Genomic DNA, 10,746 nt, shown 5'->3' with positions numbered 1-10,746 from the left:
CTGAAGACCAAATACCATAAGAATGCAATTGAATGAATTCATCCAAATGAAAATCTGTCGAAGAAAAGATTCTGTCCCATATTCAACATACAGCACGGATTCCGTAGGTGTAACTGTTAAAAGGTTTTCAATGTACTGGGATATTCCCATTCAACGATGACATTGTCCCAGAGGAAAAATTTGAACGTGCAGTCACGTCTATATAATCAAATAATGATGCCGAAAATAATGCTGGTCATGCAACCGTTAGCACTAGCAGGCCCCAAGCAGACACACAAATTCGACCAAGCCTATAGTTTCGGAAACTGGATCATCCACCAAAAGCAGCGGCAACTTCTCAAATGACAACTTCTCAAGTCATAAAAGTTGTTTTTCGTCACCAGAGGATACAATCTAGAAAGGAGTCGTGCCGAAAACGGAAACTGCAGACCTCTGTCCACCTTCCTTCCCCACAAAACATTGACGCCACTCGTGTTAAGATATGTGGCAATGAAACCACAAATTAAACCAAAATCCAAGGCGAGAAGCGCAAGAGTGCTAAAAGGAAGTGTGTTGGTTCATCAAGGAATCACCAAAAAGAAAATATGTATGTAGATTCTGTTTGCTGAATTATTATAGTCCGGAATCCATAAGGAAAGGGAACTGGATTTGTTGTCAAGGGTGCCAAATGTGGTATCATAAAATCAGTGTAGGTGGAAAAGGTAAAAAACAGTTAATTTGTGGCAAATGCCAATGATTCTATATGTACTATGTAGGGATCCGAATTGTACCCACTGAGGTACATTATGGATAATTTTTTGTTAAATGTAATTTATTTTTCAGTGCTTAACTTAAGTGAAGTAATTTTGATTAAACACTTGTATCATATCAGAAAATGTCCAAAGATTATATAAACATAAAATCATAATGCACAGACATGCATGTTGGTTGGAACAATAAAATCTGTCTTTAGTGATCCATAATGTACCACCTTACCCTACGTACTTTTGCAAGCTCGAGGTATTCTTGCATTCCTTTGATCCAAAATAATTGGTTTACACTCTTCGAAAAAAAAATCTACTTTAAATATTCTAACAGTAAACACATACGTATTCAGTTAGTTTTTTCTTCATGTTTTCTTGAATTTTAGCCACTTGAATGAAATTGTTCAAAAACGGATTCGCTATCCATCTGCGATTGTCGTAATTGTTTTTAGTTTGTTGTGGTAAATACTCATAAAGCAAAAATAAACTCAATTTTTTCTATCATTTGTAGCTAAATTTTCCGTAAGTTTTTTAATACACGAATGAATCAAAAATATCTTGTTATCGACTGATAAAGTGATAATGACCAGAAATAAAGTTTCTTTATAAATCCGTTGATTTTATTCTTGGCTTTTATTATGTTAATATATTGGCCTTGCAAACTACTACCTATTCAAAGTATTCGAAAATATCAGTAAAGAGAATTGGAAAATAGTTTTTCATACTTCGATTTCTTGTCTTCCATATACCGGTATAATAAAATTTCTGCTCTTAACTGTAAAACTCTTTTCAACACGTTACTCCATGAAAACCGTCTTACTTCCGTGTGATAAGAATATTTTCATATAACGAACCCGTGTCTTCACAAATGTTGATGAAAATACGAGTTTACATAACTATCTCTTCCTTTCTTGAAACTAACCACTTTGTATTGAACTATTACCGCAGCGCCAAGATGATAGTAATAGTTTTAAGTACAAAGTACTAGAATACTATACTAGTTTTTTTAAAGACGGGACATGACAGTTAAGCGGCCGAGCTTGGAACTACAGTGCCATGTTGCCAATATGGACTACCACGCTGCCAGTTGATGGAAGCTAGCAATTGTCGTTAAGATGGCTGACGTTAAAACATGCATTGACAATTGACGCGAAGGTAAAAAAACAATACAAAAATCGACAGAGAATCAAAGACGAAACGTACCAATACTAACATTGTGTGTACAATAAATAACGCTAAGAAAGCTATTAAGCACTCGCCACGTGGGAACTGTAAGTTTGGCAACTCAACCGTTGTTACCATAGCAACAGACCTACCACGCTATGTGACATTCAGTTGTTTTTCCGATCATGTCCCATCTTTCAGAAAAAAAAAACAAGTATAGTACTAGAAATAGGGTTGTCAACCCTCCCGTAATTCCTGGGATCTCTCGTATTTAACCCTAATTTTTAAGAATCTCCCGACTCCCATGTTTTTCTTCTCTTCGAGCATTTTTCTCCCTTATTTTTGCATAATGTAAAGTCTGTTTGAAACATTCAATTTTTTGACGGAGATTTATATGTTGGATTCTGTTGTTCCAGAGATGCACTGAAATGTGCAATCTCTGTACAAAATAATTTTCCAGAAATAGTTTCAGGGCTCACTAGTTTGAAATCAAACAATGTTAGATTTAAAAATTTAGAAAAAAAAAAAAAGTAGTGAGTTGTGTTGTAAGCGTACAGGCAGCAAAGCTTATGCAGAGAGTGTTTTCTCTTACGAACATTAATTATAAACAATAATTAAAATAATTATTTAAATCCTTTAAAATCGGGAAATAAAACATATATAATACAATTTAATAAACCCAGATACACAAGGTACAACAAAAATCAAATTTTCGAAACAGGAGCATGACACATCTAGTCAAATCATAACTGAAAATTACAGTCGACTTCAACTTCAACTATTCATGCGGGAATTTTTACAATTTGTTTGAAACTATTACGCGAAGCAAAATGTCTCAAAATACTCTTAATTTAAGCCTAACTGCCTAATTGTAGAATATTTTTTTTTAAGTACCGATAACTTAATTGCGTAATTTGTCAATTTTCTATGTGAAATATTGTAGGTCGCTTAGTCTCTCGTATTTTCTTCGAAAATAGTTGGCAACTCTAATTAGAAATGATGTATAAATTGTGAAATGTCGTTGGTTTACGTCATATTTCGGCCATTGTTGCAACTTATATGTACTTCTATTTTGGCCGTTCTTTGGGTGGTATCCATAGGATTTGAGTAAAATTATTGCTATTTTAGGTTTGACAAGGATTTGTATTTTCCGAATGGGGTTAAGTACCGATACGGTAGTAGAAGGAGGGGTCACAAAAGAAGTCTCGCCCAAAAGTCGGTCGCGCCTTCAAAACGTTTGGAAACAACTGCATTGTACTATTCAATTATACCGCTTGTAGTTTTTGTGTTTGTAACAGAAATGAATGACTAACAGTTACAGCAGCAAATAATAATAATAATAATAATAATAATAATAATATGTTAAGCCTGTGTATTCAGCGTAATGCCCTGTAATGTCGCTTCTATATACTACTAATTGAACCGTTGAGCGAAGCAACATTTTCTCCGACAGAACAGCGAATAAATTCCTCTTCCCATTCTGTTCGAAACCTTCTGTTCCTGCTCGTAGAGAGACAGAGGATTTGTAGAGCGACATGGTGCCGATACTGCTTACCATCAGTACGTGAGCGAGACAGAGAGCAATGTACAGGAAACTCCCCTTATCAGTATGAATGTATTTGATTACACGATGTAATCACGATACCCAATTTGGTCACCGCTGCCTTAGAGAAATGTATCTCGGATCGTGTAGTCTTCCCATAAAATTTATCTTTCTCCAAAATAGTTCATACCTGTTGCCTGTATGTATCTCGACTTTGTGGAACAAGTAGACATTTGCAAGAGACAAGTCTCAGATTCCGCTCTGTAAAGATGAAACTTAGAAAGTATCGTGTTCGACTTGGTGTGATCGTAAGGGATGGTGCTGTTAATATTCTGTACGACCGAAGTGCGATTGATGCCTCTCTATTCTTCGTTAACTAGTGCTTAGCCATGGACTTCCTTCTTTCTGCGGATTCTCATAGATTTTCTCTTTTTTGTCTTTCTTACCTACAAAAATCTGTAAATATAAAGCTTTTGACTCCGAATTACGGCGTGAGACCAGTGGTTAACAGACTGGAACACCCACTGGTATTCCATTTAAATCCGAACGAGCATGCACGTACTTTTCAGACTTTTTAATCCGTAATGAAACTGTTCCAACATCGTCCATGTTTACCACGAATTGTACTTGGTATCGCCGAAATTTCAACGGGGTTTCTGACATAAAAATCGACAGTAGTTGCTTGGTTAACAATGTGTCGCATTTAAGCAGTATGAATGAGTTAAAAGTATATCGAGGTTGTTCCGTTAATATGGCTCATCAGTGCAGTAGTGAGTGCCCATGGTCAGTGAATAACAAATTAGGTGTAACGGCCAGATATGAGGTTATCATTTAATCTAGTGAGAAATCTAAAAGTTACTCTACTGTTCACCGCATTTTACTCGTGGTCAGTCGCTGGTACCGTCAATGTAACAACAGTAGGTGCTAGTTATTAACCGAGGTTTATAAAGAAATTATATCTGATATACTTTTTATACCATATTTCTAAGCTTATTGATACATAAGGCCGTATTCAGGAATATCACTTGAATTTCACTTCACTTACTGTACATGCAACTAAGTAGGTAGAAAACGCAGAATTTGTATTCAAAGTCGCAATTTAACTTAGGCCTACACTTTAGTCGTAACTTAGTCAGAAGCTAGTACAATTTAAGATCCGTGAAGACTATATTTCACTTAGCGCTATAATTTGCCTGAATAGCAACAACTAATGAGACATTTTTTTTACAATGATAAGTTACGTTTAAGGGCTGAAATGGATTTAGGAGATAGAAATTTCCAATAATTCATGGATTATGCGTTCTGTGTCATATTATTTGCTTTGTCTTTCTTTAGTCATGTCTACCTATGTAATGATAACATCAATCTTATCTCCAGTTTTATCATTGCATTCCGAAGTGATATAGGCTAGCTAGAAAGATTATGTTAAGTTCCTCACATTATTATTATTATTATTACTATTAAAATTGTTATTATTATTATTATTATTATTATTATTATTATTATTATTATTATTATTATTATTATTATTATTGGATTGACTGTTATTCATAGCCTATTTGCCCTATTTCATTCCTTTTATTAGGCACACTTAAATCTTACAACAAGTTTTATTTATATATTCTAATTTTATTACCTAATTTCTACGTAGAACTTACACTCAATCATAGGGATTTCCTCCAATCTCATTTCGTTTTTTAATGATATAGGCTAATTAATTTTGGAAGCGTCACAAAACTTTATTTGTAAAATAAAAGTGAGACTTGATATTTCTTTGTAAGGGAGCACACTTTCTTTTATAAAGCAGCAGTTTTAATATTTATTTACTGTGGAAGTTATGTAACTTAGATAATAAGTACATGGATTTTATATTGAATGATTTAGGCATTTTTTTTTTTAATTTAGGATGTAGCAGTTTTAATATTTATTTACTGTGGAAGTTATGTAACTTAGATAATAAGTACATGGATTTTATATTGAATGATTTAGGCATTTTTTTGTTTAATTTAGGATGTAGGATTATCAGATGTTTGAATAAGAAGTGTACAATTTTGTATACGAACGTAATAACTAATTTGAGTGCCAAAACTTTGGAACAGAGCGCCCATGGTCGCCTCCCTCCCTAGCCCGTCTCGTGTTGGCAGCCATGCTTGTCTGCAGACGTCACAGGCGCAGCGCATTAAGTTTTACGACTTTTGGTTTCAAGTTGTAGCGAGTGTTTTGTTTTCATACCGCTATGTCGATAATGGCAATAAACGGAGCAGGGGAAGGGGGTTCTTATTTCCCCTAAAAACCACCCTTAACGTCGCATTAATTTTTTTTACTGGTACTACTGTATTTCCCTCTCAAAGCATCTTCTCACAGCACTCTGACGAAGTTTATGAACGTGAGATTGCAGTAATCTCACATTTTTGACAATCTCATTGTCTACTCCATACTCCACTGTACATTAAGCTGCTGCATTACTGGATACAAATTCTGCGGTCTCAAGTTCGATTTCCAACAAGCAGTCGCAGCTTTGTGAAAAATAATTTGGAATTGTTACCATTTTTTTCATTATTTATTGCCTGCGATATTTCGTACCTACAGTACTTACAAGTTCCATCGTCAGGATCCTTAACGAAATACTTTGAATACACTAAAGGGTACTAATTTCTGGTCCTTAAGTAATTCCAAAATATAACGAACCCAATAGGTCTTTGGTAATGTGAGCATAATGGTGTAGCCTGTATATAGTTCTGAAAGACGTGATCCTCTATAGTCTTTCATTTTGCTTTAGTGCAGCATGTACTCCAGTATGGTAGAATAAGATGGGGAAGCGTCACTAAATGTATTATAATACGTTAAAATTTGCTTCAGAAACGTTATTAAAATGTGTCTAAAACACTTTGACTATTTAACGAACCTTTAAAGTATTTAGCATAAAAAATGTATTGTAATATATTAATGAACTATATACACCAAACAGAAATAACATCAATTTATTTTCACCCTAACTGTTATACCAGACGTGCTGACACATTACACTTGATAGAGCCGAAGAATGTCACAACAGGACATAAGTATAGCCAATATTATATAATATTAAGTAGGCATTTTATTGAAAAAGTCTTATCTTGAAAGCATAAATGTTCATAAATTTAAACATAACATTAAAAAGATTAATTACGATAATTCTATTGAATATTTTACTTTTTAATAAATGTTATCGGGTATTAATTTCAAACAATCGTATAAGGTTGTATATTATAATTAAATAATTTAATTGGTGAGTCGTAAAAGGAACTACACTTTATGTGGTTTTCTGAAAATTGAAAAAAAAAGTGTCGGAAGGTTACATTTTTAATATTTACGTTTATTTTATTTTTTTAAATTGGTAAGGAGTGGGCCATTGATATTAAAAATGAAATATAAATTATAATTTTGTATTTTACTGTAGTTAAAGAAATAAATTAATGTATTGTATTACTTCCTTTCAATTCTATATGAAAGTATCAGACAATAAATTGGCACTTCAGATTACTTTATTGTTATTTTTACAAACATAAATTTAAATTGCAACACTCTCACAGAATTTAGTGTTATTTAATATATCGTATGTTGCCAAGTTGCCAAGTAATGAAGGACTCTGGTAGGAATCGTTTCCTCAGAGCTTCTATAGCTTCACACTCCGATAAAATATGATGTGATGTCTCGCCTCTACCGCAAAGAGAAAATATTCTAGCCCCCCTTCGTTTACTATTTTAAATGCCCTCCAAGCTCCTAGACGAAACCAGGTTGAGCCCAGTTTGTCTTCTGTGCTTCCTCCATAGAGGTATAACTCGGTTCCCCAATTTATTTTGATCATAGATTGGATCCAGAGCAACCTTATCCCTATATTCTCCTTCTGTTATTTGCCTGTCTATATCCTTCAGGCGTTTCTTGACTTTATATATTTTGTCTTGAGATAGTCTAGTGTCTGTTATCCAAATGTTTAATCTTCTGTTGCTGTTGATTCTGACCTCTACATTTATATGTGGCCGAACTAGTACTTTTCTAGGTTTTATGTTTAAGAGTTACCCATATTTCGTTTAATTATAGACATTGTTGTGTTTAGTTACATATCGTTTTACAATTATTAGTTTGTTGTCTTCTTCTTGTTCTTCGTAAATTAGGACCGTTCAACGGCGATAATTCATTGAGAGGCAGGTGAGAAACTTTCCTGCTAAAGTTTTGGCTGTCCCAAAGATCTTGGGCTATTCCATTTTCTTGTCATGATAATTTTTGGAGGTGATCATCACTCATCAGACATTGTCAATATATCATCTCTCTATCCTTTTTGTATTCACTTCACAACAATTTGAATTACACATTTATTCATTTTCTCTTCATTAGTCAATCATGTAATACTTTTTTTTCTCTCCTTTTTGTTTCTTTCATGGTTTCTATGGCATATGTTAAAATAGGTCTTACACATGTTTCACTTTTCCTTGTTTTGTTTTCTATGTCAACATATTTGTTTCTCCAAATCTCATCTCTCAAAAATCCTGATATAGCGGATGACTATTGTTTGTGCTTTTACTTCTTCTGTCAAGCCTTTAGTGCTTATAATCTTTGTATCAACGGTGCCTCGGACGAATTATTAGTGTATAGACTTCAAAATTTAAGGGATAATTATCTCCTCTGACACGAAGAAAACTCTTAATATTTGGCGAGGCAGATGGACTGAACATAAACAGAAATAAATGTTACTAGAACTAACCCCATTCTTCGTAACAAAAATTATTTATTTGTATTCTTCAGAGAATATTTTATATTTTTTGTTCATGGATTTGTATTAAAATTTAATTTAGGCCTATATATTTTTTTTGCGAATATTTTTTCCTTACCCTTCATTTTTATTTACTATCTATTACACGAAAGACATAAAAGTAGTCATATAATAATAATAATAATAATAATAATAATAATAATAGTTGAGAGAGGTAGATATATTTTCACTTGTTTTATGATAATTAAATCATTTTACAAGGCCTCTAAAGTTTATACTTCGCACCCCAGGTAATTTGACTTGTTTTAGGACTCATAATACATTGTGATTATTTTGCAGAAAATTACCTCATCGCGTCCTATATCCATCACTATTTAAACATTTCAATAAAAATATGAAGCTTTATTTCCGCGTAGCCTGTATTACTGAAAGCAGAAGAGCAACACACTGCTGCTCGAGCGGATATCTGCTGAAACACTCTACAAAGAAAAGACAAGTTGATGTTGCTAGGCAACGCTATCACTTAATTTGATCGCGTTGTCTTTTGTCATAGACAGAAGATGATAGCGCCAAAACGCTGTGCTGTATGGATACGTCAAACTTCGCCATTTGCGCGCCCATAACCTCTTCCGAAGATTAATGGCGCATTATGGCTCATGTTATTCCACCATTTCGCAATGCGATTACGCGTTTAATTTTAACGTCTGCTGCTGTCTTGATCGAGTTTAGTGCGGAAATTAATTCTGACGAGATGTAATTGCGCCCATTTAGCGGAGCGCGCACACCAGCAAGACGTCACGGCTGTAATCAGACTACCAAATGCGGGTTACGACTGGATCCACAAACCATTTTTGTAGGACATATCTTTACTTAAAGCTCTTCTAGACACTGTCAAACGAATGGATTTCCATATGACATTTCCATGCTCAAATCGTCACGAGACGAAGTATAATTTGTTGGCACATATTTTACTCGGGAATCGTCCTGGATGGCGCAGTTGGTAGAGTCCTGGTCTTCTGTGTCCGAGGTTGCGGGTTCGATCCCGGCCTAGGTCGATGGCATTTAAGTGTGCTTAAATGCTATAGGCTCATGCCAGTAGATTTACTGGCATGTAAAAGAACTCCTGCGGGACAAAATTTCGGCACACATATGCGACGCTGATATAACCTCGGTAGTTGCGAGCGTCGTTAAATAAAACATAATTTACAATTTTATTCGGGAACTCTCGTTCCCCGCCGTCATTCTCTATTATAGCTCTGTGCGTTATGACTGATCATAGTGGATACCAAAAAAACGGAAAACTATCTTACCATAATGATTGATAGAATAGCAAACAGCGTAGAAAATCTGTACCTAGTCCAAACAGCTGACGGATTCTCACCGGGGGAACGGAATTCAACTCTCGACCAATATAAAATTGTGGTATACAAAGTAACAACTATATACACTTTTCCCGATTATTTCGTTTTGGTTTACCATTTTGACTTCTTTAATCCCCCATCACCTTCACGTACCATCTCTACCACAACAATCACCGATTACGCTGTCATCATTACTCCTACTGCTGCTGCTACTGCTGCTGCTGCTACTACTACTACTACTACTACTACTACTACTACTACTACTACTACTGCTGCTGCTGCTGCTACTACTACTACTACTACTACTACTACTACTACTACTACTACTGCTGCTGCTGCTGCTGCTACTGCTGCTACTTCTGCTGCTGCTACTGCTGCTACTACTGCTGCTGCTGCTGCTACCGCCACTACCGCCACCACCGCCACCACTACCACTACCACCACCAACATAGTTATCGTCATCCAAAGTTGCCTCGATATCTCTTATGTCAAAGCGCTGGCTTACGCCGACAGTTGACAAGAATTCAAATCTCGGCGATGACGGAGTTATATTTGTAGTGGAAAAAACCAAGGTTATCAGGATTTTTCTAGGTTTCTCCCATTTTTCTCTCGTCATTCTAACAATACATTAAAAAATTCCTCTTTCATCAACATCACATTCTCGAAAAAATAGGGCAACACTTGTGTTTGTGTTACGTCGAATCGTTCTTTCGTCGTGATGGGTGTTCCTCACAGTTTTCTCAAAGATTGGTACATGTCGGTAATGGTGAATTATAGACAATATATAGATCTACATAAGAAGCATCATAATTCCTCAGATTTTTCATTGCCTGACGGGAACATGACGACTCATGTGGATCTATGAGATACGACAAATCGCCACTAGAGGTATTGTATAGGTCTATACATTTAATAGACAGTGGAGTTGACTCAGCCTGGCAGCATAATCGGTACGCAACTCCTTTCATCGCTGGTGGATAAAAAGCCTGGGCTGCAGTGCTTAGAGATGCTCCATGTACTCGATAAGTACCTCTACCTCCACATCATCATAATTAATTATCATAATTATCATTTCATAGTATGTCAGTGGTAGTTTTGATTACTTAGTTTCTAATGCCCTAAGATATGGTCAGTAGAACTAGGATGATCCAAAATTTCGCTAACCACAATAATATGTCAAATTTC

This window comes from Periplaneta americana, chromosome 9 (genome assembly GCF_040183065.1).
Source record: "Periplaneta americana isolate PAMFEO1 chromosome 9, P.americana_PAMFEO1_priV1, whole genome shotgun sequence".
In the NCBI taxonomy this organism is placed as follows: Eukaryota; Metazoa; Arthropoda; class Insecta; order Blattodea; family Blattidae; genus Periplaneta; species Periplaneta americana.
Note: the sequence above shows the minus strand (reverse complement) of the source record.